General features: G+C 42.6%; 1 protein-coding gene across 2 annotated transcripts in view; it reads left to right on the forward strand.

The window, feature by feature from the left end:
* Window positions 1-17,414, forward strand: part of Aig1 (androgen induced 1) — a 218,707-nt gene that overhangs the window by 120,756 nt on the left and 80,537 nt on the right. The gene's annotated exons all lie outside the window — the stretch shown is intronic.

A 17,414-nucleotide genomic window follows, 5' to 3' on the forward strand; every position in this document is an offset into this window, starting at 1 on the left:
ACCCAAGTTCAAGGGCAGGAACTCACGTAAAGGTGAAAGTAGAGATGTGACTCCACAGTGTTGTCCTGTGACCATGGGACATTTACCCTCCCTCCTACATCATGCACACACACATACACACAATAATAATAATAATAAACATAATTTTAAAAATGGTCTCCATGGTTACTGTCCTTAAACTCCAATGTGAGGTGCCAAGTACTGTGACCCAAGGACTGGAGGATAGCTCATCTGACAAAGTATTTGCCTTACAAGTATGCAATCCTCAAAACCCATGTGAAAATGCAAGGCACTGAGACACATGTTTCTAATCCCAGCTCTGGGGAGATAGAGACAAGAAGGAATCCCTGGGGCTCACATGTCAGTCAGCCTAGCCTGCTTGCTACATTCCAGGTCAGTAAGAGACACTGCCCCCCAAAAAAACAAGGTAGATGGTGCCTGAAGATGAAAACCTAAGGTTTTTCTCTGACTTCCATATGCATGCACACAGTGCACAAGCACTCTTACACACATAAGAATATATATCCACACACACAAATGAATACACATGAACACACATGCAGCTACATATATGAACAAGGATCACTTGACTCAACTGTTTCTGTTTTGGCATATTAGATTTTGCAACTGTGTTGTATTCAATAAGACAAAGTTTGGGTTTTACTTTTCAAGAGAGAAATCTGTGGTTAAAATACTACATTTTTAATGATTATTTTTATTTATGCATATGTGTGTAAATATATGCCATATGCGTAGAGGTACCCACAGAGACCAGAAGATGGCATCAGATCCCCCATAGCTGGAGTTACAGGTGGTTGTGAGTCAACCAATGTGGATGGTGGGAACCAAACTCTGGTCCTCTGGAAGATCAGCAAGCACTCTAAACTTCTGAGCCATCTCTCCAGTCCCCCCAAAACTTCAATTTTATAAATTTAAAACAAAAACACATTCTCTATTTCCCCCAAAACACTATCTGAAAAGAGGCAGCTTGGAATTGCTGGTAAATCCATGTAACATTACCAGGAGGAATCCTGTCATTATTTTCTGAATTTTTATGTTTCAGTGTTTACCTATGGGTTTGACTTAGGAATGTGCTCCCGTGTATTGAAGACAGTGTCAGCTGTTGAGTCTGGCCTTGAAAGGACAGTTCTAGATCCTCTTAATCCACAATCTTTTCCTTGCATTAAATAATTGTTCAAGCAATTTTTTCCACTGTTGTGAATATTTTTAAGTCACTTTTATCTCTGCATGGATTTCTGGAATTAACAAATATAGGTAGTTTACTTTTATTGACTTTCCACTGCTTATTTTGAGTGGCCCTTAAAATATTGCTAGAGTTACTAAGGAGTAGCTCATTCACTGTGGGATGTCAAGGTCAGCTGATAAGTATCTTGTCTCTATTGCCAGCCACCTTCTCTGCAGAATAATATTTTCATTTACGGTCTATAAACATGAACCATTGAGTTAGTAGTTTTAATAAGGCTAAAACATGGCAAGTTTTATACTCAGAAGGCAAGAATTTTACCTCCACCCAGGCATGCCACCTGCCAGAACATGCTCAGGTCCACATCGGGTACCAGGTGAAAATTTGATACAATGGGAATCTGGCAAGTATGATTTGACCATGCTATGTAGTGCTTGGTGAAAAGGGGCTGTCAAGGCTGCACCAATGCCTCTGTCCCAGGCTCCTTCTTCACCCTTATTTTGTCTGGATGGTACTAGGACGACGCTGTTCAAAAACAAAAAACAAAAACTTGTAAGAATGTCAAGTTTAATCTAAGAGGCCATAAAATTGAAAGAAATCAAAGCAAAAGTAACCAAGCAAACAAACAAAAAGCAATATCAAATAGGCAATCTAGAACCTAAAGTACCACAGTAAAAGCAGGTGGAGGTCATGTCCAAGAAGGCTACTTAGGTCTTTGGGTGAAAATCTTTTCACGTGGAGAAGCCTCATAAGTTTCAGGATGATTTCAGTAAACCCAAACTTACTTGGCTGCCAGAGGGTGGTAATAGTCTGTAAGTTCCTACAGCCACGGGTCTCTAGACTGCCTGGAAGGAGTTGGGGCCACAGAACAGGCCAGCTGCAGATCAAATGGAAGTGTCAGCACCCTGCAGTCCATCATTCAACCTAGCTGTCCTCTGAGGCCTACTTCATCCTCCTTTATCTTTTGCACATCAGTAATTCAGTTCTTAACCCTCTGCTGCTGTTTTCTTCTTGCTTTGTGAGAAAAACACTTCAAACACTGCTGTTTCTCCATCCTCCTCTTCCTTGTTGTTTAAGACAGGGTCTCATGTATCCCAAGTTGGCTTTGAAATATTGTTTTGTAACTAGGATCAACGTTGACCTTCAGATGGGACTATTCATGAGTGGGACAGCCAACTCTGATTCCAGTTAGAAGAGACAACTTGGCTAGCTAAGTCGGTGGCTCTCAGTAGGCTCCGTGGCTATCAAGTCTAGACACAATGACGATGAAGTGAGTACCGTGGCAGTTAAAGAGTAAAGCATCATCCAACCATGGTAGGCCACCAAGAAGAGCTGAGGTACAGGAAGGAGAAGCTAAGCAGCCATAGTGAGAGCTGAACCACCTTTACTTGTACAAATTAAAGGTGTTCGGGAGCTTGGATTTGAGAACCACTGGACTCTCCACTCCAAATGCAAAAGCAATTGTCATCTACAACATTAGTCGGTCCTAAGGAGAGTCTGGTCAAGAGAGAAGGGAAGAGTAACCCTACCTGTCTCCCTAGGGAGGTGTGGAGATATTTTATATATGTTCTTTCTATTTTCAAGGTATCAGCATGAAACATCGACTCTCTCCCCGTTTCCGAGTTTGAAGTGTAGTCCCTGTAAAAGCACAGTTGCTGCTGTAGCCACATGAAACATGACTTAGAGGTGTACCATGCAAAAATGCTGGTACCATGACAGAATACAGATTTGGGGCCAATGGAAGAAATGTGGATGCCTACAGCTCTAGGGAGCAGAATGTGGCGCTAAGTATATGCCAGGCCTTCTGTGGGAACAAAGTATGATTTCAGGATACCTGCCAAATGTGCCTTTATGGCCCTGTAGGGAACTCAGAAACAGCTGAGTCCCAGCATAGTTAAAGCTAGTTATCCTCACCACTCCTATTTGAAGCCCTTTGCTTCCAAATAAGGAATTAGCCTGAGGAGACTTACATTTTAACTGTTGTGAGACTTCGTATGTAGTGTGTTCCTCTACACAGCCTTTGAGTTTCCACAGCTGCTGCATTACAGGTTGAGAATTCCTGTGAGCCATTCACCACACCCCAGTATCACCTCTCTCTTCCAGTCTCGTTGGTATTTACTTACAACTAGAAGTATAACTTGTTGGAAGATGTAGGAAATATACTTTGCTATGTAATATGTATCTTCATATCTGAAACTGAATGCTTTAAATCTCACTGGACCATAGAAATGACTATCAATGCTATGTTGTGTCACTTAAAACAATTTAGGAACTTGTGTGTGTGTGTGTGTGTGTGTGTCCTTGTTTGTATGTGTACTACACATGTGCATGTATCCTCAAAGGTCAGAAGAGTGCACTGGAGCCCCTGGAACGATATAGATGCAGGTGTTGGCGAGCCACCTGATGGATGAGTTGGGAACCAAACCCCGCTCCTCTGGAACAGCAGCAAGTGTTCTTAACTGCTGAGCCATCTCTACTGATCAAAAAGGCTGGGCACCATGGCGGTGTGGACTCATTTGTATTTAGCAGATAATACCATGCTCATGGTCTGCTCTCCCTGTAAAATGATGACAAGGACAGTGCCATTGGTTTTTTTTTTTTTTTCTTAATTATATATATATATATGAGGGACATTAACACAACTAGAAAACATTCCTAGAGGTTCCATGTACATGTAAAGCTGGTTTGTATGTGTGTGTGTATGTATGTATGTATGTATGTTTGTTTGTTTGTTTTTAAGACAGGGTCTCATGTATCCCAGCAGAGACTGAGACTCAATGTATAGTTACAGATGACTTTGAACTTCTGATCTTCCTGCTATCCAAGTCCTAAGGTCACAGGTTTGCACCATCATGTCTAGTTTATGTGGTTTTGGGGAGATCACATCTAGCCATGGTGCATGCTAGGCAATCATCACACTTCTGACTGAACTATATCCCCAACTCTTGAGGCTGAGTCTTACAGGATGCAATGGGACTGTCTCTTTTTCAAAGACAGGAGGGTCTCTCAGCTGAGAATATGGGCATAACTGTAGGCCAACACTGTCCAACAGAAATAAAACACAAAGTAGCACAATGAAAAGTACACAGGAATGGTTGAAATGAAATAGCATATTATATTTTATTCAGCATATAGTAAATGTTGTCATTTATTTAGTAGATGTTGTGGTTTTATAAAATGGTCCCCATAAACTCATGTGTTTGAACACTGGGTCCTTGGCTGGTGGTGCTGTTTAGTAAATTGTAGACCCTTTAGGAAGTAGAGCTTAGCTGGAGGAAGTGCATCACTGGCAACTGCCTTTGAGGTTTTATAGCCTGGCCCACTTCCTGTTTCCTCTCTGCATCCTGAATGCTGATGCAATATGATAAGCTGGCCTCATGCTCTGCCACCACACCTTCCCTGCCATGGTGAACTCTGTCCTTCTAAAACTGTAAACCAAAATAAACCCTTTTCCCCATGAGTTGCTTTTATCAGAGATTTATAGAACAGCAACAGAAAAATAGCAGGTAACCAATATTTACAAGATATTTCCTATTCCTTATTTTGTTAGACCTTCAAAATCTGGTGTGTATTTCACACTGATTGTCCTTGTTCTGTTCACCTAACCATTTCCCAAGTGCTCAGTGGCTCACTTATGTCTGGTACATACTGGATTTGGTAGCACAGATATAGATGACTGAATGCCTATAGCACAGGTTGTATGTGGGTATTGGTAGAGCAGAAGGAAAGGTGGTCAGAATCCAGGCTGTGAAGCCCTAGATGCCAAGTCAGTTTACTTATGAAGACACTCTGGAGCCTTTGATGTCCTTAAAACGTTTCATATAGGTGTAATTTGAGGATCTGGGAAGTTACTCTGGCAACTATATGAACATGGATTGGGGTGGCATAATGCAAAGTCATGCCTCTCAATGTGCTGTGTTTATGCTTCATAGGATTTTTTTGTAACCCGTATTCATTAACGGACAGCTCAATTTTTCAATGCTTTCTGAATCTGAATCATGTTCTAGACTTTAACGATAATGGAGGGTATGGTGGAAGAGTCTTTGGATATGGGCACCATTAGGTACAGGCCAAATGGAACCTAGTTCATGTTACCTAGACAGAAAGTCATCCACAAAGTCACAGGCAGTGGACAGTCACCAAGTCCATGTGTCTGGCTAGCTGTCCTCTGAGTGGGAAACATGTAGTCACACTCCTCTTTGTCAGTGTGCTAGAGAAGAATGTCTTTCTTTTCTGATAAAATTGACTTACCATTTTTCTCTGAACGTCTTGAGTAGGACATGCATTTGATGATCACAGTCTGCTAATTGAGTTCTCTATTACTGTTCTCTTAAGGCCAAGATAAGCAACTTCCAGGGTTACCAACTTTTCCTTGTGCTTTCTGGTCTAACTTTCTGCTGTTTTGCCTCCTAATAATACTCTTTGAGTTCCACTAATTTCTTGTCCAAAATGCTTGGTAGTGATGCCCATTTATATGGAGAGTGTGGAGCAGTTGAACCTGAAAGGGACGTTCTTGCAGGATGACAGGTTGGCCCTGCTCTTTGGTCTATTCTGTGTGCTCCCAGGCCTCTGCCAGTCTCCCTTAACATCATGATGAAAGCAACAAGTGTTACCGTCGGCCTCCCTTCTGCTCCTCCATCACTGTGATCTCTTGGAGTTTGGACAAGACATACAGAGCAGAGTATGGATGACAGGAAGAATGCATGGCAGAATGAGGGGGAGATACTCACAGAGTGAGGCTGGGCCTGAGCAAAGGGAGCATCTCAGAGGGAGACATTCACAGCTGAGAGTGGACCACAGCAGAGACACCGTGGAAGGAAACAGAAGCTGAAGGAGAGCAAAGGAGAGGGATACCATTTAGCCAACCTACCTTTTTAAGTAGGCTTCAGTGCTGTTTCTTAAGTTTTCTACAACAGCTTTCTCGGGGTCATTTATTTTCTGAGTGTAATCAATAGGCCCATTGGGAAAGAACAAACGCGTGTCATTGTTATTTGCCAGAATGCCTTTTACTGGGTAGTAATCTTAGAATCTTCCTGGCCGTTGTGGATGCCATCTCCGCACAGAGACAGAGCTGTAAACAGGATCCTTTCTTTTAACTGGTAGTCAAAGACTTCCAGTTCTACTTCCTGGTTTTATTGGTTGCTGATTATGATGAAGGGGCCCATCCCCAGTAACATGCTAGTTACCTATCTAAGGAGCCCGCAAGCTCAGAAGCCAGGGTAGCTAGCTTGCTCTGTTTCCCTTCTTAGGGAAAAGGTGTTCTGCGCCTCATTTCCAGACACCTAGGGTCTGCGGCATGCCAGCCATCTCCCAACCCCTTCGTCCTGATAACGCAGAAAGTGGCCATCACCATCTGCCCACCTTCCTAGTTATTTCTTAAACCTTATAACTTCAACCTAAAATGTAAAACCTTCGCTTTCAAAGTCGAGTCCTGAGATGAAAAACCTGAGATTTTGTTTTGCTAAAATCAGAGACCAGGTAACTCTGGAACAGTTGATAGTTTGATGGACTAGTAAGATGGACACTCACTTTGCTGTGCCCAGTGAGAAAGTTGTTCGACAGGACTTTTTGGGGACAACATTACTCTGTGTGGAGGGAAGGCTTGGGCTTTGTTTTCCACATCATTAAATAAAACACTGGGCGATGAGCATTTTCTGAGGGACAGATTTCCTTCCCTTCATCACAGGTGCTCAAAAGAAGAAATATGTTTGTGCTGGAAAACGGCAGCAGTGCTGTGGAGACCTGTGGCTTTTGTTAGTGGCCTTTTTTCAAAGATAGATTAGGGTGATTGGTCATGTGCCCATGGGTACCCCTAAGAGGGTCTCCCAAAGAAAAGAGAGAATCCAGCAGACTTTCCTATACCCATCTGAGGACAGCAAAGCATTTTAGGAGCTGTTTCAAAAGAGAAGCCTGAAAAGGATCTGTTGTCCTTAGTTGGAAAATGGCCTTACATGTTAGAGAAATGAATAGTAATGGAAAAGAACCCAAGCTCCTGGCTTTGCCTGGTTCCCTCTCCTCCATCCTCTGTCCTCTAACCTGTCCTCTCCCCTCTAGAATTTAAATCTCCGCGTCATTAATGAGTAGAAAAGAATTGTGTAAAATGTAATTTAAAGAATGGCCTTTCAAGTGTGGTGGTAAATATCCATATTATAATATGAACAAAATCTAGTTAGGACATGGAAATGAGCACTTTTGCTTAGTCAGGAGATGAAAAAGAAGCCACTTTTGCTTTTAATAAAAAAAAAAAATCCTTAGGTAAACAAGGTAAGTAAATACAGGGTAAAACCCTAATTTCTCTACCTGCATTTTGTGTTGGTCTGCCTGTCCATCTGCCTCCATTCCTAAGTCTCCTGCTTACTTCTGCAGAGGGCCTGTTAGTCTCTCACCTAACATCAGTACTCCAGAGTGTGTGTCCAACCAGTCATATCCCTTTGCAAAGGTGAAGGCACAGAGATAGATAGACATCGTTATCACCTCGGATTTCAGGGCAAATAGAAACTAACAGGACAGAGCATCCTTATCCTGAGGCAGTTATTCTTGAGGATAAAGCCTCACGGAGAAACAGGAGCAATCATCCCCTGAGAACTACCTCAGCCCCTCAAGAAACATGGGCTTCTTCAGGCCAGCTCAGAGGGCTGGATATGAGGCAGTGACCCAGGAGACTGGACCTAGACCAGAACTGCTTAACTGGTTGTTCTCTTTAAACCTAAAGCCCCAGTCAGCACTCAGGAAACAGAACTGGGGTCACTTTATCTGTTCATGTCTCTAATCTGCTTTTTGACTTTTCTGGTCTATTCAGTTGGTGTATTGGGAAGGGTGGCCAAGTATACTCTGTTGGGGCTTGCCAGATCCCTAGCATTTGCCCTAGGCTGTGGATCCCCCAGCTGGAGCAGGCCCTCTGGATAAGTGAGGCAATTGAATAGCTTGAACTGTTTGGGAGACACCCAGGCAGTGGGATCTGGACCTGTCCTTAGTGCATGAGCTGGCTGTTTGGAACCTTGAGCTTACACAGGGACACTTTGCTCAGTCTGGAAGGAGGGGACTGTGCCTGCCTGTGCTGAATCTACCAGGTTTAAATGAATTCCCAGGGGAGTCTTGGCCCTGGAGGAGATGGGAATGGGGGGGAGGGACTGAGGGGAAGGTGGGGGTGGGATGGGAGGGGGGAGGACAGGGGAACCCATGGCTGATGTGTAAAATTAAAACACAAATATAATAAATAACAACAACAGCAACAAAAAAGATGATGAAATAAATTATAGTCAGATCACCTTGGACTATGACAAGAAGAGCTGTCCCCTTAGCAATAATGCATTTCCCTTGTAGGGACAAGAAACTCAAACTATTACTACATAGGCTTGTGTACATGTGTTTGTTCATCTAGTCTTTCATGCATCTGTTATTATCGAGGGCCCCCAAAAAACTGTGTGCTCACTATCTATAATTTAAAGGTGACAGTATATGCGCTGCTGAAGCTTTTGTGGCAGAAATAGGCAGGAGCATTTTCCTGCAAGGCGACCACCTTGCGTCCTATGCAAGCTGCTCTAGAAACCCAGAAGATGCGTTTTTCCTTCCGGCAGGATTCGGTGAGAACTTCCAGGCAATGTTTTTTTGTTTCTCCCCTTCCCCTGGAATAAAATTTAATATTTCCTTTCATCAGTATGGGTCTCTGGGAGGTTTTGTGTTAGAAATGTGTTTCTATGAGGATGGAAGAAGAAAAGAAGTCTGAAATTTATAGAGATAAGTCTTTCATTGCGTGCTTTATTTTCTAGAATAGTGGCAAAGAAAATATGTGGGAAATGTGCATATCTGTAGAACTTATAACCCAGTGCATGAGAAAGGAAGTCCATCCACTGTGCTTCAAGGGAAAATAGCACCCTTTCATGCTAAATGCCTTCCTGGCATGCCATGCTCCCAACTTCCTCTAGACTCACAACTAAGGCTCATATTATAAAATATGAAAATATGTCAGTAAAAGAAACGCGCTTATAAATGTATATAAGTTTTCCATGACATAGGAGCCTCCTTTAAAAAATAAGAAAGAAAGAAAGAAAGAAAGAAAGAAAGAAAGAAAGAAAGAAAGAAAGAAAAAAAACAAACTAGGCCCCCAAGAAGCAGATAAACCTGTAGAGTTTTTTTTTGTTGTTGTTGTTTTGTTTTGTTTTAATGCTGGGGTTGGTGAAAACTGGAGAATTATATGACTGCATTAAAAAAGTATGATCCCATGGTAATTAAGTATAGGAAGAATAGTGAGGCATATTTGCTCAGAATATTAGCTCCTTTCTTCTGGGAAGGGGGGGGGGCAGGGTATAGTTCTCTAGTAGAGGTGTTCTTACTTTCTTCAAGGGAAGGCCAGAAAACCCTTCCAAGGTTTATGGCCAGCTTTAGAAAAGAGGCTGGCTGTGAGCCTAGGACCTTCCTGATCCTTCCATTTTCTTCCATCCCTTTAGCATAGGGTGTTTTGAGGCTACATGTTCTAAACACCTTGGAAGTAATTTGCTCAAGAGAAATTTGTTTTACCTGCCTTGGACACTTTGGTTTTTGATCCGGGAAGCTTCTGTGGTTTCGAAGGCTTGCCAGTTCTCAGGAGTGGAGCACATACGGCTGGTGTCCCTCCTGGTGACCTTCGCAGCCATCTGGGCCTGGAGCTGCGGCTGTCCAGCTCAGCCCAGCAGGGCAGGGCCTCTGCCTGTGTGTGCGGATGCCTCATTTGGACTTCATGTCTGTGACTCACGCCATCTGTTGGTAATTTGTCGTTTTTTTTTCTGGAGTCAGGATTTTCAGAGGACTCGTTCTCTGGCACCCCTAGGTGAGGTGCCCTGATGGCAAGTCTCTGACTTATCTTCTCATCAGCCTGTGGCCGGGGGCCCACTGCTAGTTCTGTGTCCAGCTGCTGTGAATGTAATGATGTTGTCCTTTGCACTTTAGAGAGCATCCCACCGAGTGCCTACCCCCTTGCAAGCCACTTACAGTCTTTGTAGGACTTGTTTGAAGAACAGCCAAGCTGGCAGCCATGAGACTCCACTTTTACAACCTCTAACAACAGTAGGCTCCAGGCCTTGTGTCATCTGGCCATCTGCTTAACTTGTCCCCTCTTCAAATGGTAAGCAAAATGAGCCACCAACCCCACCCCCGATCCAACACTCGCTGACTAAATCACATTTGCTTCAGAGCAGCCTCAATAGATGTTGTTCCTGTACTGAGCCATATTCCATTTTCATGCTTTCACTAGGGCAGTCATCATATCCCCTTGAAGGAGAGACAATTACTATCTTTGCTTCTCTATCTAAGGAAATTGGGGTTCCAACCAGTGGAGGAACTTGCTGGGACCATGTGACTAATAAATGATACCTCTAAAACTATACCTCTCTGCCTGTGTCCAGAAGTCAAGAGTTTGTTTGGTGTATTCCCTAGCATTAATGATACCATGCTTTGAGATTCAGTGCCTTTAATAAATTCACCCTTCAGGCCTTCAATACAGCATCATATATCCATGAATGATACCTACTCACTCATCCATCCAACAGATATTTTAGAGTTCTGCTTTGTGTGGTGCATTGTATGGGGCCCTGAAGACCCAACAATAAGATTCTTATCTTGAGAAACTTTAACTTGGGCAAAGCATCTGCTCATCAGCTCACCCTCCTACAGGGCATGCAACATGGAAGGCTGAGGTCATGTAACATGCAAGGCTGAGGCACTGTCACATGAGTTCATAGGTCTGCTTTGGTTACCTGTCTGGAAGCTAAGAATCCAAAGAGCTGGATAGTAGAGCCCACATTTGGTATGGATACCCTGCAAAAATCCTTGAACCTCTCTTTTTTAATTTAATAAGATCTGTGAATCACCTTCAGTTCTAAATAACCACTTTCTACTAAACTTTACTTGTGAAGGAAGGCTGGAGTTTAGCAGTGTGGAGGAAGACAAGGGACACAAGGCTAGGTTCTGGAGAATCCGCGTCTACCAGAAAATCTTGCTTGCAAATAGTGGAAAGGAAGATGGCCAACAGCTTGAAAACTTATTTTCCCACTCAGAAAGAAGTCAGATTGTGTTCGCCAGTGTTATTTCACTTGCTAACAGCACTGCCAGGATGTTATTTCTTTCTCGTTTTGACATGCCACCCTTAGAGTATGAGCCTTGCCTCCTTGTGTCCTTTCTTCTGTGCCCACAGGATGCCCCTGTTATTCCCAGACTTGCTTTTTTCATAACTGTCCAAGCAGAAAGATCTAAGGAAGAAGGCTTTCCTCCTGCTGTGACATTGGCTTTTGTGTTTTGCTTTCAGAAAGGGAGCCATCCCCTACCAGTCTCCTTTTCAGCTCGCTAGTTAGAACTAGGTCAGATGCCAAGTGCTAAGCCAATGGTAACCCATCCCTTAGATCTAGGACGGAAGTGGCTGCTCTTCCTCTGCAGTCCCGGGATTCCCCAGAAGCTGTGAAGTCTGTGTTTAATTTACAAGGAAGAAAGTGAGCAGCTAATTAATGGTGTCTGTCCTAGCTGGGTTTGGATGACATGGATGACAGAAGAAAAAGAGCCTAAGAAAAGGCACAAGAAACAGATAAAGATGCAGAGACACAGTTGTTGGCACACCCAGGAAACCCGAAACTCTAAACTGGAAGACATAACATATTTGCAAAAGACCAGTGGGGTAAAAAGAGAGAAGTAGGAGAAATAGTGAGTGATTATGGCTAGCTGTGGCCACTTGATCTTGGAATCAGCCACTGGAGAAACTGATGAGTAAGAACACTTCGCACATTCATACTGAGGCAGATCCTGGAGTAGAACTGTCACTGTCTACAAAGATTTTGTTATAAAGGGAAAATCACCCAGAAAAGGGAAGCAGGTCAGCATGCACTGTTCCTCCATGCTTCCTGCTGTACTTCCTTGCCCCTGAGGGAATGTTCCTCCCTTGACTTCCAGTGCCTGGCTCAGCCATCATCAGAAAAGCTTCCTCCTGCAGCAAATGAAACAGATACAGAGACCCAAAGTCAGAGAGTGGGAGACCTTGGAATACTCAGCCCTAAATGGAATGTCTCCATCAAATCCCTCCCCTTAGGACTCAGGGAATGTTGCAGAAGAAGAGGCAGAAAGAGTGTAAGAGCCAGAGATGGAGGACACCAGGAGAACAAGTCACGCTAAATCAGCATAATCAAAGCTCATAGGAACTCACATCGACTGAGGCAGCATGCACAGGGACTGCGTGGGTCTGCACCCGGTCCTCTGTGGATATATTATGGCTTCCAGTTTAGTGATTTTTATGGGATTCCTTTGTATACAAATGAATGTGTCTCTGATTCGTGTGCCTTCTCTTGGGCTCTTTCGCTTCCGTTTGTTTGTGCAATCTGACTCCAATGCAATAGTTTTTATTTTATTATATTTTATTTTTACTATAGTTTATTATTTTAAAAGTTTAGATTTATATAGCCATAGCTGATTACTCTGAGCAACACATCTGATCATTTTTGTAAACTTTCTGAACAGAAAGTGAATTTCGTTTTTTTTCCTTTCGTTGAAAACATTTTTTTCTCACATAGTATAACCTGATTATGAATCCCCTACCTCTACTCCTCCTAGTTCCTCCCCACTTCGCCTCCCATCCAGATCCACCCCCTTTCTGTCTCTCATTATGAAACAAACAGTCTTCTAAGGAATAAAAACAATATACGAAGTAAATATGATATAGTAAAATAAGATAATATAAAACAAAAACTAACACAGCAGGATTAGACAAAATAAACAGAAGGAAAGAGTCCAAAAAAGGGCAGGAGAAACAGATACCGTCATCTGCACACTCAAGAATCATTGCACACTCATAAAATCACCAAACTGGAAGCTATAATATATGCACAAAGGACACTCCTCCTGAGCACGGCTCCCTGAGCCCTGAGGGGAGGGATTTGAGGGAGACATCCTGGTTAGGGCTCAGTGTTCCAAAGCCTGTCAGTCTGTACATAATGTCTGGCTATGGGTCTCTCTGTATTTGCTCCCATCTGCTGCAGGAGGAAGCTTCTCCAATGATGGCTGAGCAAGGCATTCATCTATGAGTATAGCATTAGGAGTCATTTATTGCTACATTTTTTTGTGTTTAGACCACTGGTATTTGGTTTTACCCTGGGACCCTGGGCTATCTAGTCTCAGGTTCTTGGTTACCCAAGTAGTAACCATGTAAGGTAATGGTGCCATTTCATGGAGTGCGCCTTCAGCTCAGTCAGATGTTAGTTGGTTATTCTCACAAACTTTCTGCCATCATTGCCCTAACATATCTTGCAGGCAGGACACTATTACTGATCAAAGGGATTGAGACTGGATTGATGTTTATATTTTGCCTTTGATAGTGAGCAGAGCACCTTCCTGTACCTAAGACCCTAGAACATATGTGTGACAGCTGTATGTAGGCAACCTGCTCACCTTCTCCATGTTCAGTGAGTTGTGGACGTGTTGTCTTCAGCAATGGGCCTTGTCATCAGTCTGTGGAGAGCAGCGTAGAGGCTTGGCAACAGCCTTCTCTCTGAACCAATGGGTAAACAGAGTTTTCTAACCCAACTACTGGTGGTAAAGAAGTATTTACTTCTATTTGGGGATTGTAGTGTTTCCTTCTGCTTGTCTGTTGTGTTTTTATTTACCTTTAATCCATCCAAGTTTGGTTAAGTCTCAATCCATGCCTCTGTAATCTCATCACTCATACTCAGACAAGAGGATGCTTCACTTTTGAGGCCAACCTGGTGTACCCAGCAAATTTTAGGCCAGCCTGAGCTACATAGTAAGATCCTGCCTCAATAAAACAAACAAACAAAAACAAAAATATGATCTAACATAAACAAACATTTTAAAATGTATACTTAGAAGAATTTCAAAGAATAAGAAACATCGGAATGAAATTCATGCTGTACATTTCATATAATTAAATTCTTTGAGGACGTTGCTAAAGATATTTCTAAGTACCAGTCTCAATTCCTGTCCTTCTTTTTGTGGCTCTGTAACTATGTCTGGTGCCCTGGCTGTAGCCCTACACTCAGTATCTAATTTCAGGACTCCAACAGAGGCTTACTGCTCAGGTGGAAACAGCACACGGTCCTGCTGGCTCTCAGCTTATGGAAAAATTACTCAGATTTCTGTAGATTGACTTCTGTGAACATTGGCCTGATGTTCCAAGATGGCCTGTCATCAGAGAACAATGAAAACCTAACCTAGAAATATTCAACAACAAAAAGCCACAGCCTCTACACCTGACCCTGTGCTAAGCACAAGGAAAATAGTAACTTTGAAAATCTCAAGTGGTTGCTTGAAGGAGACAGGCTCTGGGCAGATTTTAGAAACACCGATTCAACACAGAACTTTCCCAGGTCCCTGTATGGAATCTCTAGTGCCATGTCCAAGACAGGACCACCTTAGAATCCTGTGGAGCCCTTTCTCACCTCAGCCTGCATTCCCTACTGATACCAGCCCTACTGGTTGGCAGCCTTTGCTCCACATACATGCTCCAGTGGGGCCATCTTCATATTACCACTTCTTGACTAGGATGCTAAGAAGCAAATAGGAAGAACGGATGGAGAAAGCTTATTTCCATGGAGCACTGCTGTTGCATAGCCTGACAATCTCTTTATTCTTTCATTTCATTCTCTCTTTGTTTAGTGAGTCCTTGTGCATCAGCCACTGGGCTAAGGAATTTGCAACTATCAACTTATTTAATCCTCAGTATAACCCCAGGGAATGCCTAGTGTGTTCGCTATTTTATATGGATGAGGAAATAAATGCACAGGGAATTTCACATATCATACATGAATATCTGCCCATCTGTCTGTCTATCAATTCATATATCCATATAACTATATATCTCCAGGGGTAGGCTTTGATTCAGTCAACATTTCTTTTTCCTGACAGTCAAGAAGAAACTCAGAAAAACTTGGAGTGAGCACTCTGCTGTAGTAGAGTGGGGAGAATTTAGCTGTAGTTCATGTGGTAGTCTTTTTCTTTCCCTGCCTTGACAGTATATACCAGAAAAACAATTTAAGGGAAGAAAGAGTCAGTTGGACTTATTTCAGTGATATCAATTGGTGGTCACTTGGTTGCACTACTTTGAGCCTGAGATGTGATCAAACCTCATGGCATAGTGGAGTGTGGCTACTCACCTCGTGTTGGTCAGGATGTGGGGTGAGGGGAGACCAGTTGCATCTTTCCATGTCTCCAGCCATGTCTTCAGTCATCTACTTCCTCCTGGCATGTTCCACTTCCTAAAGTTTGAATTATCTACCAGAACACCACCAGCAATTGGGTATCAAGCCTTCAGTGAGTCAGCTTCAGGGGTGCTTTAGAGTCATACCTTCACAGTCCAAGAGAAAACAAGAGGCTGGGATGAGAAAGGGACACAGGGCATCCCAGTCTCGGGTAGGGAAATACAAACAAGAACTACCAGGACATAATACCAAAAAATCATATTTATATATTATATCCAACTCATATTCCAGGGCATGAAAATTCATCTGTAGTGATCATAAAGTAGCTATGCTTTTTAAATTTGAATTTCCATTTATGTATGTAATGTCTATTCCCCATAACTGTGTGGAAAAGGCAATGCTATTTTTCCAGTTTTTTTTTCCAGTCACAAGAATATAAGAGGGCTAGAGAGATGGCTCAGAGGTTAAGAGCACAGGCTTCTCTTCCAGAGGTCCTGAGTTCAATTCCCAGTAACCACATGGTGGCTCACAACCATCTGTAATGAGATCTGGCGCCCTCTTCTGTCACACAGGCAGAACACTGTATACACAATAAATAAATAAATCTTAAAAAATATCTAAGAAAGGTAAACTAGCACCCATTAACTTGCTATAGGACACTTTGTTTCATACAGGTGGTAAAGTCTTATGTGCCTCTGTAAGAGGTATATTGGGCATGTGTTCCTGTTGAGTTTATTGATTTTCCTGTCTTTATCTAATTACTTTGGGGTTTGTTGCTGTTGTTGTTGTTGTTTGGGTTTTGTTTGTTTGTTTGTTTTTTGCATCAGGTCACAAGTAGTCTTACTGGGAAACAGTAAGCTGTTACTGAGCCTCGTGCCTATCTGATGCCCTGGATGGATGACCCGCTGGAATTATTGGGTACCACCAGCATTCTTTCCATCCCAGATCTACATAGAGTTTGTGGACAGAAGGAGCTGACCTGGGAAGCCAGGCTAGAGAGTGTTTTCATTACTCCACAGAACATGTATGTTTTCTTTCCCTATCTCTTGGAATCATTCAGCTTCCAGCTTCTTTCCAGTCCTTATTAAACAAGAAATCGATTATGGGGGAACATTTGCCGATGCTAACTAACCTCATGGAAAACAGGATTAATATTGTATCTAGTATGTTCACAGGTCATCTAAAGCAATTCAGTGAGAAGTTAATAAGAGCCAAGTGATTTGAAAATGGGTCACTTGGAGTGATATTGCAAAGTCAAATGAATCAAGGAAATAACTTTGAGGCGTTCTCCCAAAAGAAAGCCCTTGCATTCTTGGAATTCACTAGGTGCTTCCCCATAATTAAACAGTTGCATGGAATCTTAACTTTATCTTTCTTAGAGTGACCTGCCAACTAAAAATATCCAGATAAAGTATCCATGGTACTTACTAAATGCCAGGTGATCTCTCTTTTTGCAAGATAGATATCTGGTCCTAAGTTACCTCAATTTAACTTGTATATTTTATTTGGTGATACCATAGATATCATCAATGTATTGATTGCTATAATACCATGGAGGAAAAGGCTGCCAGTGATTTCCTTAAGAAGAAAAAGAATTCTTAGTTGCTACCTGGCTATATGGTTCCAAAGGATTGCCTCATGATGACTGAGGGTGAGAATAGGAAAAGAAATGCTCTTTGGTATGAGGGGTATTGGGGAAGGAGGCTTAATGAATGGGAACTTTCTGGGCAGAGTTAGAGAGAGCCAGCATAAATATTTTTGACCTGCTTTCCAGTCTTGTCTGTTAATTCTAGATGCTCATTCACTGTAAAGGAGAGAGCAAACCCCTTTCACTCAACCGGCATTATTCAATGCACACCACTCTAGGAAGGATGCACATATGGCACTCACACCTCAAGTCTTCCCTCCTGGTCCCAGCACAGACATAACTAATCAATCACAGCACTCTTCTCTGCCAAGCTTGGATTTCGGTTTAAAAAAAAAAAAATCCTTCCACCCCAATGCTCCAGGAAGGTCCTCTTGGTAATGCAAAATAACTGAAT

Source organism: Onychomys torridus, chromosome 19 (assembly GCF_903995425.1).
Source record: "Onychomys torridus chromosome 19, mOncTor1.1, whole genome shotgun sequence".
Lineage (NCBI taxonomy): Eukaryota > Metazoa > Chordata > Mammalia > Rodentia > Cricetidae > Onychomys > Onychomys torridus.